The sequence below is a fragment of the Pinus tabuliformis genome, chromosome 9 (genome assembly GCF_031772625.1).
Source record: "Pinus tabuliformis cultivar Carrire ecotype Pingquan chromosome 9, CPIR1, whole genome shotgun sequence".
Classification (NCBI taxonomy): domain Eukaryota; kingdom Viridiplantae; phylum Streptophyta; class Pinopsida; order Pinales; family Pinaceae; genus Pinus; species Pinus tabuliformis.
Window position 1 is genome coordinate 299737636 of NC_142307.1, and position 17263 is coordinate 299754898.

The window sequence follows — 17263 nt, forward strand, 5'->3', positions numbered from 1 at the left end:
TATCACTATCATTGGCGGTCAAGCCACCTTCTGTTTAGATATTCTATAGGAGAGGGAATTCTATGATGTTTTCCTTGGGAATATATATATATATATATATATATATATATATATATATATATATATATATATATATATATATATATATATATATAAGGACAAAAGGGATTGACAAGGGATGGGAATGATATTGGGATCCAAGTATAAGTTATTGGGAAATTGTTTCAAAATTATTTGTAGAAACCCTTTTTGAATATTTAGTACTCGAGAAATAAATTCTGGCCATCATAGTACAATACATAAGCATTGATGTGAATATACAACCCAATATGTCATGGAATCACACTTTATGGGAAATTTCTACACATTTGAGAATATTTATGTTAAACCTATATGTAACAAGATGATAGATGCATTCATTCACAGGGATGATGTTGTAAAGGAACTGATGTTCATAGTACAATCACTAGATTTAGATTTTGTAATATGGTTGGGTAGTGAACAATGCAACTTTTGCCAAGATTTAGTTGTTACTATTGTTTCTTACAAGGTAGAGATGGAATGATAGAACCTCATTGAAACATCAAATGTATATAATTTTTTGTACAAATATGTTTAAAGAACATATTGGCAGGGTGTTGTATATAATGAATGTTTTCCATTGATTTTAATAGCATCATATCAAAATTGTCACTAAAAGCAATATGGATAGGAGATAAAATTAAAGAAAGAAAAAGAAAAAAAAGATAAGAATGGTTTAACAACAATTAAGGCATGAGAAGAAACATATGATAGTAAAAGGAGAGAGACAAGGATGCTACTTAATGAGACTTTATTTGTAATAAGCACCTCCATTCTTGTCATTTTTAACGAATTGTATGATATCATAACTTATAAATTAGTAGTTGATATTATTTATATATTAATTTAGTTAAAACTATCGACTTATAAATTAGTAGTTGATATTATTTATATATTACTTTAGTTAAAACTATTGAAGGTAACTTATTCTCTTGACATGGACTACAATGTGGGTTTTGTGAATATTTTTGTACAAAGCTAGTTAATAGATAAGGTGGCAAAGTTGAAAGGAAACTATAGTTCTTTTTTTTTAATGTATGGTTCTTATGTTCTCACATCAGTGGTGATGGTAGACATCCTTACTATGCTTTAACTAAATATGAAAATGTATAATTCTTGAATGTCGTGACAACACTTATTCTATTTTTATTTTTCTTTTAATCTTGATATATTTAGCATGTCATATTGATATATGTGTACATACACAAATAAAATGTTGAAACTAATATTAGTATTCGATGTATACACAGTAGAATAGAATTTCATAATATTGAAATCCAATTACAATGCTATAAATAGAGAACTCTTCAACTATCATAGGTAAAAACAAACTTCATACCAAGTTTATAGGCTGTATAAGGTATGAGAAAAAAATGGGTGATCTTGATTATGCACCATACGTTCCTAACAACAAAAGACTCCTTTTTTCTTTCATTCCTCTTGCTTAAAAATGAATTTGGCAATGAGTTGGTTACTCAAACAAAATCCCATTAACCAATGAAGAGTGGAACTAGATGGAATTTTATAGGTAGATGTGAAGAATATTTAGCAAAGGTAAATCACATGGTACAAAGTGGCAAGGTATATCAAAAGAGGAAGTCATTTCAAAGGCAAAATCATTCTACATAAATATGTAGTTTTGCAAATTTTGCAGGCCACCTACCCCATTAGGGTAGCTAATATTAAATTAGATTGATTAGAAGAAGACAAGAGAAATTAGAGGTAGGATTCATTGAGGAATTTGATTGAACCAAGCCCATTGATTGATAGAAAATATTAAACTAAAAGAATATCAAAGACAAATTCCACTTGTGTATCGACTAAATTAGGGTCCATTATTGTGTATATTTTGATCTCTAGCATGAAGATTAGACAAATGAGATGGATTGACATAATACTAATTGTTAGCAATATTGTGTTAGTTAGATCATATCAGTGAGGGGCTATCTATGTGGTATTTGACAATGGAGACATGTCGACTACCAAACACTGTTGATTACGAGAAGGAGAGTTGAATAATTTAATAATTGAAGAAGCAAAATAGAAGATGAATCGTCACAACCAATTGTTGGAGATGACCCATAAGAAGGTAGGGTACATGTTGAAGAAAATTTAGAAGGTAGCAAGGCTATCTAAATTTGTTAAAGGTACTTTAAGATGGCACTAAAATGTGCAAGAGTTAGAGAAAATTTTGGTGATGTTTACGTTAATGAAATGCAATAACTAACATTGAGCACAATGCAAAATGACTACATTCTATCATGGACTTGATATTTGATTAATAAGTCTTGCAAAGTAGTATGAATTTTGTTTAAGATGGCATCTAATGTATAACACATTCATATCTATTAAAAAATCATTTATTTATTTTTAAATAAATAATTTTTTTAATAAAAATAATAAATATCCATTTATTCAGAAATAAAAGGAATGCATGCAAATGAAGTTATATTTATTTATTTAAAAATAAACTAAACAAGCAATGAAGTTAAATACATATAGAACATATAGGGAGTGTTTACTTATCATTTTTTCGAAAAGTTTTCTGGTTTTTTTTCTAATTTATTTTTTCTAGAAAGTTTTCTGGTCTATTTTCCAATTTAAGCTGTCTAAAATGTGATAAGGATTTATTGAAATCACAAATTAAGATAAATAAACCCTTCACAATCATAAATGTCACAAAAGTTTTGAGAGTGCTGAATTAATAAATAGAAACTTCCAAACCACATATATAATATACCTCTAAATTAATCTTCCACTCAAAACGCACAACCAATTGGCAATGAAACACCCACTCAAAACAATGAAATACCCACTCAAAACGCCAAACCACGTGGCAATGAAACACCCACTCAAAACAATGAAATACCCCTATATTTATTTTGCATATATAATATGCCAGCAAATTACATTTACAGCTATCTTATAGTGATAGTTTCCACTCAAATACCTTGAATAGTTCTCTAGACAGACATCTTATAAAAATGCACTTGAAGGACTAGACATTGACTTCCTGCGCCTGTTCTATACTATACGTAAAGCATGTACAGCGTCTTTTCCTCGAAGGTCCTTGCTCATATACTCAGTTCGATACTCCCCAGCTTTAACGGCTTTGTACAAGCTGGGATGAGCTTCATCGATCAGTTCGGGAGCAGTATCAATCAACACATCCTTTTGTGGATTCAAAAGCATGACTATCGACATGCGACTCTGCTTTGTATTCGCTACTGCCCGGTGCTCGGCACTCTTGTATTTCCCATTGCTTACTATCTGCCATTACACAATCCCCATGTCATTTTACAAAAATTATGCTCAAATTGTAACCAAAGGACATAGTCCAAATCAGAGAAATGATTAAAGTCCCAAAAAGAGAAAAGAATTTCACTGACCTGTAACAAATCCCCGATGTTGATAATAAGAGCTCCAGGAACAGAGGGCACAGTGAACCAATCCTCATCTTTCCGAACCTGGAGACCGTCCACCCCATCATCGAGCAGAACAGTGAGCAGATCGCCATCTGAATGGGGTTTAAGCCCATTCACCATATCTGGCTGAGGGCAAGGAGGGTAATAATTGATTCTGACTTGTAGCAGGGGTTCCTTATTGAGGGTTTGGATATACTTTGGGTCCAGCCCCAAACCCTCGGAAAGAAGACCCAGCAACTTCTCCATAAGCCTCATTACCTCTTCGCCGTATTTTTCATATGTTTCTCTTCACAGTGCACACAGAAATGTATCAGAATGGACGCAATTAGCTCATTATCAAGGTTTCACAGTGTGTATCTATATGTGTATAGAGTTGTACCTGTATGTGGAGGGGTTTTTGGGCCAGTGCTCAACTGCTTTGGCCCACTCTGGAGAAATATAATGAACTAGGGCATCAACCCAGTCCAGGACCGTGTCATCAGAGATGTCAAAGAAGCGGCCATAGCCTTCAAGCATGTGAATACCAGGCCTCACAGGGCACTGTTCCCGTTTCTCTTCAAGAGGAAGATCAAAGAACTCCTGCGAAACACGCTTCAGAGTCTCTAGCAATGACAGAGGTATGCCATGATTTATTATCTTCAAAACAATTGCAAACCCATGAAATCAGAATCCAAAGCGACCAGGAAATTGGTTGGATAAAGAAAAAGAAAAGCAAAAACTGTGATTGCAATGACAAACCTGAAAGAAACCCCATTCCTGAGATGCTTGGGCTATTTGACTGACAATCTTGAAGCGTTGATCAGTATCTTCCAGGCCTGCTAGATCAATGACCGGAAGAGACTGCTGGACTTGAAGAGGACGAGATGGTCTCTTTTCCGAAGGAAGGATGTAGCGTGCAGGGACTTGCTTCACTTGGGTTTCATGTAGAGTCTGCACCAGATCAATTGGTCTCTGAAGTCTTTCAAATTGCTTTAGAAGAGCGTCCATGGCAACTGATGAAGATTCCAGATTCCTTGCAGGCAGTGGAATTGGAATTTATCCGAAACCTCGGAGACACAATTTATAAATATTTGGAAACCCTGGATAGGGTAGAGGCACGATGCACAGAAATAGGTGTCTGCAAATACAAGGTGGTGATTATCTACGTATCACATAGTCCGGACCGCAGTGCTTTGACGGTTTTAATCGGCGATGTACAAATATGGGCAAGTCCACAGACATTGTGTCAAACCTTTTTGTTTTATATGTTCCATCGTCAAAGATCTGTCACTTTTTTACGTAGGATTTTCAGTACAGCTCATTCAACTTGTGTTTGGAATATATCAATATAAGATATTATTTTACTTATTAATATGTCAATTAAAAATGCTTTAATTGATTGTGTAGGTCAGATAAGATTTTATTTCAGTAATTAATTTGTTTTTAATTAATTGTGTAGGTCACATAAGATTTTACTTCAGTGATTAATTTGTTTTTTCTAATTTGTTTTTTTCTCTGAGTTTTCTTGGTAACTCGTTTTCCGTAAGATTTTTTTTTTTTTAAAGGTTTAAGATATTATATAAATTTAGTATTTAGACTTGTTGTATTAGTGAGTAATATGATTATATAAATTAAACTATTAGTAAATATCTATAAATATGAATTAATATATAATTAATCTATATACATTTAAAAAAAACATGTAATAAGATTTTTAATTATGAAAAATTACTTTTAATTTTTTATGGAGATTCTTAATATGTAAATAGACCTCGTTACAAAATTATGGGCCAATACCAAGATAGGATAACTTACGTACCTCAGTATATACACAACATAGTGATTTTGTAAGTCGATTACATCTCAGCGTAGAGACTTCATGCAACTGATTCTGCTAGTTTTCTAACTCTTCGTCTAAATATAATTAGAAGGAACTATCCTTCTCCCAGATGATCTTTCCATCCATAGTGTGATTGATCCAATTTTAATTTCACGTAGTTAACTTTAAGATGTGCTCAATGTTGTCATCTTCATAATAGTCATGGTTTGGTTATGTGTATCGCACACCTTCAGCTGGATCCAATGGGACAATTACTCGAAGTTCATTCCTTTCAAATACCATGATTCACTTCTTTAAGTTCATGATTGCATTCATGTCGAAGGCCTAATCAATCCTGAGAAATGCTACATATGGATTACTGCCATCGACCATCTCAAAAAATTTGAAATCATCCACTACTCTTGCACCTTCAATATCTACAGTTACTCCATGTAGGGGCCCCATTCGAATTATCTTTTGTTGGTTTGCCATGCACATCTAAATTGGTGACCACTGTGACTTAGGATTTCCCATACATTGCCGAGTCTTCTTCAGCAGTACGTTAGCATCAGAGCCCAAGTCTATGATTACCTAATCCATTTCAAAATCACCAATCTGCGTTGTCAACTGCATCTCCCTACCAATTCTCTTCTTACTTTGGTTCACCTTATTGACTGTGCATTGTCCTGGTAACCACTTATCCTTGCTAGCGCAATTATCTATCAGTTCTTGTAGTCCTTTTGCTTCCTTTTAATCCTATAATAACTTAATGTAGGTTTTTAGAAACGATTTTAACATTCTGGGATCTGAATCTTCTATTGCAATAGCATCTTTAGGTTTCTCCTTTCATGAGACTATTGAAATTTGGTTATGAGATGTAGAAGCACTTGGACCAATCGAAATCTTTCTTTCCTCCATGAACATCTCTTTTTCTCTATGTAAATCAAACTGAACATTCTTCTCATAGTCTTTTTGGAACCATGAGTTTGATTCTAGTTGTTTGCCTTTGACTTTGTCTTCACCAGCGGCTACACCACTTTGCGTGACTATGTTGATACTAGGATCATCTTCATGCAACTTGGATATCATCATTTGAATATGTTGTATCAGTTGTTGGTTCTTCTTCTCCTGCATCTTCACTATTAATATCGGGAAACCTTCTATAACATGATCAAATTAACAACAATACTGACAAAAAGGATGCATGGGACTCTGACAGTCATGCATAAAGTGTCCTGGTTCTCCGCACTTATAACAAATAATTTGCCCTCGACCTCTTCTAGATCCTCCTCCTCGTCCTCTTACCCATCCTTGGAATCTTCCGTGAGCTGTAGGTGAGCCTTGGTTATTATACACATGCTTTTCAAGTTGCATTCTATACAACTAAGTTCTTTCCATCATTAATTCATAGCTTCGACAATTCTGCTCGTCATGACCAACTAGTTTATGAAAGCTACAAAATAGTTTCTTTGGAGACTGTATAAACTTTTGTAATAAGGAACAATTATTTTTCGAATGATATCCTCATATTTGGCATATGCTACACCAAGTACTTGCACCGATTGTTGATCCTACAAAAAGATTTTGGCTTTACTAGGTTAGGACCTCCCACATCTATATAATCCTAGAATATAGGGAATTGATGCTTATTATAACCTTTGGCCTTGCGTTTTGTGCACCAAATTTGAGAATGTGTCTTTGACTTAACCTCCTTTCCCTTCTTCAGATCCTACAACTCCATATGTAGGCTTGCTAGCTGCACCTGGATCTGCTGAACTGCTACGTTCATATCCTAGATCAGTGAGGCTTCTAGCTTCATCGCAATTTCCAACGCTTTGGCCTGAGACCAAATCTTTGTTGAGATAACGTCAATATTAAGTGAGGTAATGGCCGAACTATATCCCGTGTCTATGTTGTTCATCTAAAATATGAGGGCTAGCTTGACTCAGTAAGCACTTTAGTCGCTAATCTATATCCCATGCAGACTCATTAATCCTCTACTTGATCTCCTTGATTCCAATTACACACTGATCTTTTGACTTCAACTTTGCAAATTCTGCATTCATTGCATCCTTTGTGTTAGCCAATGAAGCAATTGAATGAGTTGTTCTATATCTGATCTACTTGGTAAGCGCTCTATCTTGTAGCACTATAACTAGTTGTGCTTTCTTCATATCATCATCATTGATCTACTGTGCTTTCCACACAGCCTGTGCGACGAATCAAAATTGTCCAGGATCCTCTGATCCCTGACCCCTAAATACATGCATTTTCACTGTATTTCTCATATTGAATAGTGGGGGTGGAGGTGTAGGTGTATGATAGGGAGGCGAAGGTGGAGGTGTAGGTGTATGAGATGGAGGCGAAAGTGGAGGTGGAGTGATTGGATGTTGAATTCAAGAAGTCTTCTTGTCTATAGTCTGCACTGCCCCTTTGGGCATACTAGGAACATAAATACCAGATGAAAGAGATATATATTTTAGCAGAAAGAAATATATCTTTTTCACACTGACCATTTTGAAAGAGATATACCAGATGAACATCAATTCCAGGCCTTAGATCTAGTATTAAGAGCTACGCTTGCAGCATGGTGGGGTACGCACAAGGTTAATTTTGTTGGCTGGAAGGAATATCGTAGAATGATGTGATTAATATTTGGCTACGCGAACACTCAACTCACTAAAAAATACATAGGGAAGGATGATCTATGCAAACATCTGGTGAGATGGACTAAGTCGCGGGGTGAGATACCTCAACCTAAGTGGGTGCATATCTTTATTCATACCCTGGATGTTATCCAAAAGAATTGGTATTTAGAAATGGAGTTGCGACATATGATTGCTGATTTGGATGAGATGAAAGAAAGTTTATTGTTGGCATTCGATTTTGTAGATGGATTCAAATGCATTTATGAAGTGCTTCAGGAAATTAAAGCAACAATCTTCCAAACACCCGTCAAACCTATCACATGGGTACAACCTGACTAGATTATGCAGCCACAACATGCTTTAGAATGTTACAATGTTACAATGAAAGAATCTAATGAGGATCCATGAAATATTAATATCCTTGAATTAGAGGGACAACATGAAGTTGGTGGACCTAATGTGGATATCCTTGATATTTCACAATTGGTGCACCCAAAGCAGGTAAACATTGGGTCAAAAGCAGAACCAAAACTCACGAACATTGGTGACTATTGGGATGAAGATACAATGGATAAGTTAGTTGAATTATTACATGAATATCAGGATTTATTTCCAACTAAGTTATTTGACTTGAAAGGGATAGTAGGAAATTTTGGGATGATGAAGATCAACTTAAAACCTTATGCAAATACAGTTAAGTAGCATCCATGTCGGTTGAATAAAAAATACAAGTAAAATGTACGAGAGGAACTTGATAAAATTCTCGCGGCTAGAATAATTGAGCCTATAGAGGAATCTGAATGAGTCAGTGCTATGGTGGTCCAAGAGAATTAAACGAAGGGTGATATCAGGATCTTTGTAGATCTGTGAAAGTTAAATGATGCATGTGTACACAATCCTTTTTCTACATCATTTACAGATGAAGTTCCCAAGAATGTTGGTGGACAGGAAGCTTATTTGTTTACAGATGGATTCCCGGGATACCACAAATTAAGATTGTGCTAGAGGATAAAATTATGACTACATTTGGTATAGAATGGGGGTTGTTCCAATATACAGTCATGCCTTTCGGATTCAAAAATGCTCCTACGATTTTCTTAAGGGTAGTTTTCACAGCATTCAAGTTATTCATTCATAAGTTTTTGGATGTCTACTTTGATGATTGGACAATGTTTGGGCTGGTAAAAAAGACATGTCTCTAGCCTACGCCTAATGTTGGATACATGTAGGAAGTATCAGATATCCTTGGACTTAAAGAAATGCATTTTTTTGTACCTTACATAATATTGTTAGGCCATGTTGTTTGTAAGAAGGTATTTATGGTAGACCCTACTAAGATCATCATAATTATCAATCTCGAGCCCCCTAGGAATGTAAAGTAGCTACACGTGACAGTAAGTCATACCGAGTACTATAAGAAGTTTATTAAGGCATATGCGCAGATCACTAAACCCATGGAGAAGTTGTTAAAAAATGATGTTATGTTTTGTTGGGATGATGATTGCTAGAAGATCTTGGAAACTTTGAAGGAGAAGATGCTTACGATTCTAATCTTAGTATTCCTCGATTGGAAGAAGGAATTTTTTGTACATGTGGATGTGTCTTGGATAGCATTGGGAGCCATCTTAACAAAACCAAGGGGAGGAGATATCGATGACTCGATTGCCTTCGCCAGCCGGAAGCTATCTAGGGCCAAGAATAACTACTCAACCACAAAGCGTGAAGGATTGGCCATGGGTTATGCACTATAGAGGTTCAAGAATTATCTACTAGGTGCACACTTTAAGATGTACATAGACCATTTTACTTTGAAGTACCTGGTAAATAATCCTGTGTTGGGGGGATGGAACCTGTAGATGGTTGCTCCTTTTCCAAGAATATGATTTTGAAGTGATTGTGAAGGCTGGTAGATTGAATGTTGGACAAAACCAACTTTCTCGAATCAAAAATGGTGAAAAGCCTACAGATATTGAGGAAGGATTGCCTAATGCACACCTCTCTATTGTCAGGGTTGCAAATGAACATTTGCAGACATTATTCAGTTTTTATCTACTGGTGTAGCTCCAGAAGATTATATGATGCAACAAAAGAGGAATTAGTTGTGAGGGCTGCAATTTTTTTTTTGAATGCAAGACAATTATATAAGATGGGGTCGGATCAAGTTATATGGTGATATGTGCTTGAATATGAAAGACATAGTATTCTAGCTAAAGCACATGGTGGTGTTGCTAGAGGATACTATGTAGGCAAGGAAACTATGCAGAATATCCTACGCATTGGATTATGGTGGTTGATGGTACATAAAGATTCCAACGAATACTGTAATACGCGTGATGTGTGTCAAAGGACCAAGATATCATCACGAAGTGATGAACTTCCATTAAATCCCCAGGTCATGTTACAACCATTTGATAAATGGGAAATTGAATTTATTGGACCTATTCAGCCACTGGGAAAGAAGACGAGAGCACATTATATTATCACTGCGATGGAGTACTTAACCAGGTGGGCTAAGGCACAACCTGTAAAGGATTGCAATGGGGACACTGCTACAAACTTCATATTCAAGTTTATTCTTTCAAGGTTTGTATGCTCGATGATTTTGATGAGTGATAGAGGGTCACACTTCCTGAATGAGATAATTGTAGCTTTAAAAGAAGAGTTCTAGATGTACCATTCGAAAAGTACACCATATCACCCCAAGGAAAATGGCATTGTCAAAGCTTTCAACAAGATCTTGGAGAATGCCCTCAAAAAGGTATGCAATGTTAATAAGAATGATTAGGATGTGTGCATACCAAAGGTTTTACGGGCATATAGGACTACCTGTAAGAAATTGAGTGGGCAAACACCCTTTTGACTGGTTTATGGATAAGAAGAAATAATGGCGATGAAATACATAGTCCCCAGTTTAAGGATCACATTAGTAACTGAGATGGAATATCGTGACATGATGGAGGAACACCTAGTGCAGGTGTTGGCATTAGAGGAAGATTTCTTTTTGGTTGGCTTTCATCAGTAGGTACAAAAAGCTAGAGAAAAGGCATTGCATGATCGTCACATCAAGCGACGCACCTTAAAAAATGGCGATTTGGTCATGATGTATGACAACAAGTTTACCAAATTTCTGGGGAATTTTCATATGCACTGGCTAGGACCATATGTTATTAAGGACATTTCAGATGGTGCCATAGTTCAACTTGCGAAGCTGAATGGGGAAGTATTTCCTGGTAGGATTAATGGGAGAAGGTTGAAGGTTTATAGGGATGATCCCATGCTTGCATAATGACTACAACGCCATAGGAAATTCTTAGGGCTTCTGGCGGTTGAAAGAAGGCACATGACTATAAACTAGTCTACCAAGGAAAATTTTCATCAATGAAGGAAGGTTGCTCGATGTTTTGGAAGATCGCAAAGGTGGAAAATGTGATGAGGTAGTTGCACCACAATGGGGATTTCCACAAGGCCTACCTAGAAAGTGACTGTTGGAACAACTACAATTGATTTGATAGCGGTTTTGTTGTTAAAAGGGGCAGGGGAAATGCATTTAAGGCACAAATCTGGGAAAATTTGCCACCAAAATCGCATTTATGAAGAAGATTTGTAGGGGAATGGAAAGTTTGAATTTGAATCAAGTTATAAATATCACACCCCGCTCCACACTTGGAAACTTTTCTTCTTTAGAAATTGTTGTGTGTTGTTGCGCTTAAAGAGCCGAGCGTGTTGCTGCATGTTTGGTTACCTGAGCTGGGTAGAAGTTGAGCAAGATTTCTTGAGGAGAGGACTAGGAAGCATCATGATTGCTGTAGGTTTTAACCCCATACAGAAATTACCTGCATACAAATTCTAAAACACAAAAAATAAACAATGTGAGAACATAACACATAAAACACATATACACAAAGATTTTTCCCTGGATCCCAAAACCGAGACTACCAGCTTGATTTTTCATTATGTTCCTTTCAATGTTATAATACATATTTATACATGCCAAAGCATCCAATACCATGGACTGAAAAACCATCACATCCAATACCGTGGACTGAAAACCATCGCGTCCATAAACATGTGCGAAAATCATGCACACAACCATAAGTGGGTCCACCCAACCTAACATAGGGTCCAAAACCAAAATTTTCCGGGGCACTGCCCTAGACCCCATAAAGTGGGGTTACAAGTATGCCTCAAACCCCCTATGACACCGCCCCCCGCCCCTCTAACCCCTGATTAACTACGTGGGCTAGTTGTGGAAAGAATATAACACAACCCAACATTTTCCCACTTGTTGTTTTCTTTCCATAGGGGGCCACAAGAGAGCTTAGTCATTTATCTTGCCATGTAATGCCCATTGTTTCTCTACACCAAGAGAACTTCTTAGAGCTCACAGATTTTGTCAATGCATCTGCAGTATTCTTCAAAGTGTCCACCTTTACCACCAACACCTTTTTGTCTTCTATCATATCCCTCAAAAAGTGATACTGAACATCAATGTGCTTTGTCTTTGAATGATATGCAGGGTTCTTTGCCAAGAAAATTGCACTTTGGCTATCACAATCTATCCTTATAGCTTCCTATACTAACCCCATACTTGAACACAATCTCTGCAACCAAACTGCTTCCTTGCTTGCATGAGTGGTTGCCATGTATTTCGCCTCTGTAGTTGATAGTGCCACTACAGATTGTTTCTTATTGATCCAACTGACTGCACCTCCAAATAGGTTAAACACATACCCACTTCTAGATCTTCTCTGATCCAGATCTCCAGCCCAGTCTGCATCAACAAAGCCATGAATATCCAACACTCTGTCCAATCTTGGTCTTCCTTGGTAGCGCAAACCATAATCACTAGTGCCACACAAATACCTGAAAACCTGCTTCACTGATGTCCAGTTCTCCTTCCCTAGTTTTCACATAAACCTGCTCAATACTCCCACCGCATGTGAAATGTCTAGTCTAATACATACCATTGAATACATCGGGCTATCGACTGCACTTGCATAAGGAACACATGACATGTCCTCTTCCTCTTCTTGTGTCTTGGGACACTGTTCAACAGATAACCTCACACCGACAGGAATAGGAACCTTCATCGGTTTACTATCCTGCATATTAAACCTCTGCAATATTGTATCGACATACTTCCTCTGGTTTAACCAGAGCTTCCTCTTTGCCCGATCTCTTTTAATTTCCATGCCCAAAATATAGCTTGTAGCACTAAGATCTTTCATGTCGAATTTGGAGGACAATTGGGTCTTCAAATCTTGGATAACTTCTTTGTCATTTCCAGCCAACAACATATCATCCACATACAAGACTAGACAAATAACACGGTCACTAATTAATTTAAAATACACACAGTGATCTGCTTGCTTCTCGTGAAGCCAAGTCCCTGTATAAATGTATCAAATTTCTGGTACCACATCCTTGGTGACTATTTTAACCCATACAGAGACTTCTTTAACTTGCATACCAATTCTTTCTTATCCTTCACCACAAAGCCTTCGGGTTGCTTCATGTAGATCTCCTCTTCCAGATCTCCATGAAGAACTGTTGTCTTCACATCCATCTGTTCTACCTCAAAATCAAAAGTAGCAGTAATAGGTAAAAGTAATCTAATAGAAGTTACCTTGGCAACAAGAGAAAAAATATCACGAAAATCAATTCCCAACACCTGGGAATAACCTTTTGCTACCAGCCGAGATTTGTAATTCTCCACCTTTCCTTCTACATGTGTCTTCTTATTGAACACCCATTTTCTGCCAATGGGTTTCCTTCCAACCGGCAACTCCACTAGATACCAAGCCTCATTTTTGTGCAAAGATGTCATTTCATCAACCATGGCCTCTTTCTAGAGTTTGCCAATCTCTGAATCTACTGCTTCCTTTACAGTTATGGGATCATCGTTAGTAATAGATAAAGAAAAATTTGAACAGAAAGCAGATGGACTTTACCTTTTTGGCTGCTTCTTTCTCAAACTGATCTTCTCACACCCGAAGTTTGTGGCTCTTCATCTTCTGATTCCTCCTCTGTTGTAGAGTCTGATTCTTCCTCCTTAAGCTAAAACTCTATCTTCTCAGGTTCTTTTGGTTGGACTTCATGTTTAATAACATATTTTACCTCTCTGAACACCACATCTCGGCTGTAAACAACCTTCTGTGTGACTAGGTTCCAAAGCTTATAACCCTTTAAACCATCCTTATACCCAATAAAGATGCACTTTTCAGATTTACTATCCAACTTGGTTCGTTTCTCCTTTGGAACATGTACATATGCATCACATCCAAATACCCTCATATGTGAAAGAGAGGGTTTCTTATCAGTCCATACCTCTTGTGGAGTCCTATCTTCCAACGCTGATGAAGGTGACCTGTTGACCAGATAACATGCAGTCTCCACCGCCTCTACCTAGAATTCCTATCCTAACCTGGCACCACTGAGCATGCTTCTTGCCCTTTCCATCAACGTCTTATTCATTCTTTCTGCAACTCCATTTTGCTGAGGTGTATATGGAGTAGTCTTATGTCGTGCTATACCACACTTCTTACAGAATTCTTCAAATTCCTTCCTGCAAAACTCTCCACCATTATCTGTCCTCAACACCTTTATCTTCTTCTCTGTCTAATTTTCCACGAGAGCCTTAAATTCTTTAAACCTATCAAAGGCTTCAGATCTATTCTTAAGGAAATATATCCATGTATTCCTTGAGAAGTCCTCTATAAATGATACATAGTACATAGACTTACCTAGTGATGGAACTTTCACAAGTCCAAACACATCACTGTGCACAAGTTCTAATATCTGTTTTTCCCTCTTACTACTAGAGGGGAAACTCACCAAATTCTGCTTCCCATTTACACAAGTTTCATAGAAATCAAAATCTAGAGAGCTATTACTGATACCTTCTACCATACCTTTACCATGAAGTATTCGAAGGCCCTTCTCTCCAATATGTCCAAGCCTTTGATGCCACAACATGGTCTTCTCTATAGAGACCACTAGATTTTTTGCTCCACTTTCAGGAACCACAGAACTGTTGCACCCATCAATAATAGTGCTACCTTGCGTACAGAGTTCGAATTTGAACTCCCTGCATCAATACCAGTGCTCCCCAAACCATTTTGTAGGTATCCTTCTCGAACACTATTTTTACACCTACATCATCCAGCTTGCTTACAGAAATCAGATTTCTGGCCAATGCATGAATATGCAGAACACCTGGAAGTGTTCTAAACTTTCCACCTTCCAACTTCAACTTTACTTTTCCACGACCAATGATTCTAGCCTTCCTATCATTCCCTAAGAAGACATCACCACCATCGTATTTCTCATACTTGTAGAACCACTCTCTATGGGGAGTGAAGTGAAAGGATGCACCTGAGTCAATCAGCCATGCCTCATGATATACATGTGTACTTGAAGAAGCCAAGTACACATCCGCACCTTCATCTAAGGTGGTTTTCGCCTCTACAGAAGGAGCATCATCAAATCCATTTCCTTTCTAAGGAGCTTTAGATTTACAGTTCCTTTTGTAGTGCCCTTCCTTTCCGCATTTCCAGCACACCACCTTTATAGGTCTTCCTGGAGATTTAGATATCCCTCTAGATTTAGATCTCCCACTCGATGACTTATTTTTGTTTCTGTTCTAGGACCATCCTCTTACAAACAAGGCATCACCATTCTGGTTCTCCATATTTTTCTGTTTCATATCCTCCGTCAGCAAGGATAAGACTATTTCATCAAACTGCAAGGAAATTACATTGCTACCTATTGCATTAACCAGACTATCCCATGAATTTGGTAGAAAAAACAACAAACTGATGCACTTATCTTCATCTGAAATTTTAATATCAACAGATGCTAACTGTCTTACCACAGTATTAAATGCATTCAGATGCTCTGTCACCGAGTCTCCATCTCTCATCCTCAGGTTATACAATGTTTTCCACAGGTACAAAGTCCCTAACTTGTCCCACAAAGACTTCACTGTAGCTTCCCCTGATACATTTAGCAATACTGAATCTGAGACACACAATCATATTGTGCTCTTTGCCTTCCGATCCAACTTCTTCCATTCTTCATCAGACACTCCCGTTGGTTTAGTACTTGGATCTACCATGATCCACTGATCTTTATCCACCAATAGATCCTCCATCTTGAGTTTCCACAACTCAAAACTCTAACCATTAAATTTCTCAATCTCTATCTTTCCACTGCTCGCTATCTTCTTTCACCACCAGAATCGATCTCATCGATCTCCCACTTAACAAGGTCTACCACAGGCCTGAGCGAAACCCCTCAGCAACAAAGGCATCCCCTTGAAGCCAAAACTACTCTGATACCAAATGTAGGTTTTAACCCCGTATAAAAATTACCTACATACTAATTCTAAAACATAGAAAATAAACAATGCGAGAACATAACACATAAAACACATATACAAATAGATTTTCCCCTAGATCCAAAAACCGGGACTACCAGTTTGATTTTTCATTATGTTCCTTTCAATGTTATAATACATATTTATGCATGCCAAAGCATCCAATACCATGGACCGAAAACCATCGCGTCCAAAAACATGTGCGAAAATCATGCACAAAACCATATGTGGGTCTGCCCAAGCTAACATAGTGTCCAAAACGAAAATTTTCTGGGGTGCTGCCCTAGACCCCATAGAGTGGGGTTACGGGTATGCCTTAAACCCCATGTGACCTCACCCCCTCTAACCCCCGATTACCTATGTGGGCTAGTCGTGGAAAGAATATAACACAACCCAACAACTGCAACACTGCCACTCCCCACTACAACACCTAGGTCACCAAGGCCAAACCCTACTACCTCCGCAGTAGGAGAGAAAAAGAAGAAAAAGCCACAATAGTCCCTAGTTTGACAATCACTGTGGAAGATCCCAAGTCAGCAAAGGAAGAAGGGTAGAATGGATAAAAACAAGGAGCCTATGGAACCTCAGGGTCTAGACAAAGAAGAAATGAATGTGGGGGTTGAGGATATCAATGCAAAAGGTGTGGAGCCGATTTCTTAGATGTCGTTTAGATAATCTTCGGCAAAATCACATAATCAATCTTTTGTCGACGCGTTTCGAACCAACCAGTGTGGTTCATCGTCAGGACAAGTTGAAGAACCAATCCGGTTTAGCTGATTAAATAGAGTGTGCAGAGACTCCAACGGCTATATTGCCAACGACTAATTTGACCTAAGGATCCTGGTCAAACCACTAATTTAATTATTCACATTTTTGTAAATAGCTAAAACAGGTAAATTTATTAATTATCTCTAAGATTAAAATCATTCGAGTA

The 17263-nt window shown here is 37.3% G+C and overlaps 1 pseudogene across 1 annotated transcript; it reads right to left on the reverse strand.

Moving 5' to 3' along the window:
* Window positions 1-2933: 2933 nt before the first annotated feature.
* On the reverse strand, window positions 2934-4532 carry LOC149148401 (fe(II)/2-oxoglutarate-dependent dioxygenase 4-like; annotated as a pseudogene). Its single transcript, XR_016262865.1, has 4 exons — window positions 4245-4532; window positions 3886-4142; window positions 3471-3792; window positions 2934-3351 (listed from the first exon to the last, which is right to left on the reverse strand). The product of XR_016262865.1 is annotated as a fe(II)/2-oxoglutarate-dependent dioxygenase 4-like (transcript).
* Window positions 4533-17263: the final 12731 nt, after the last annotated feature.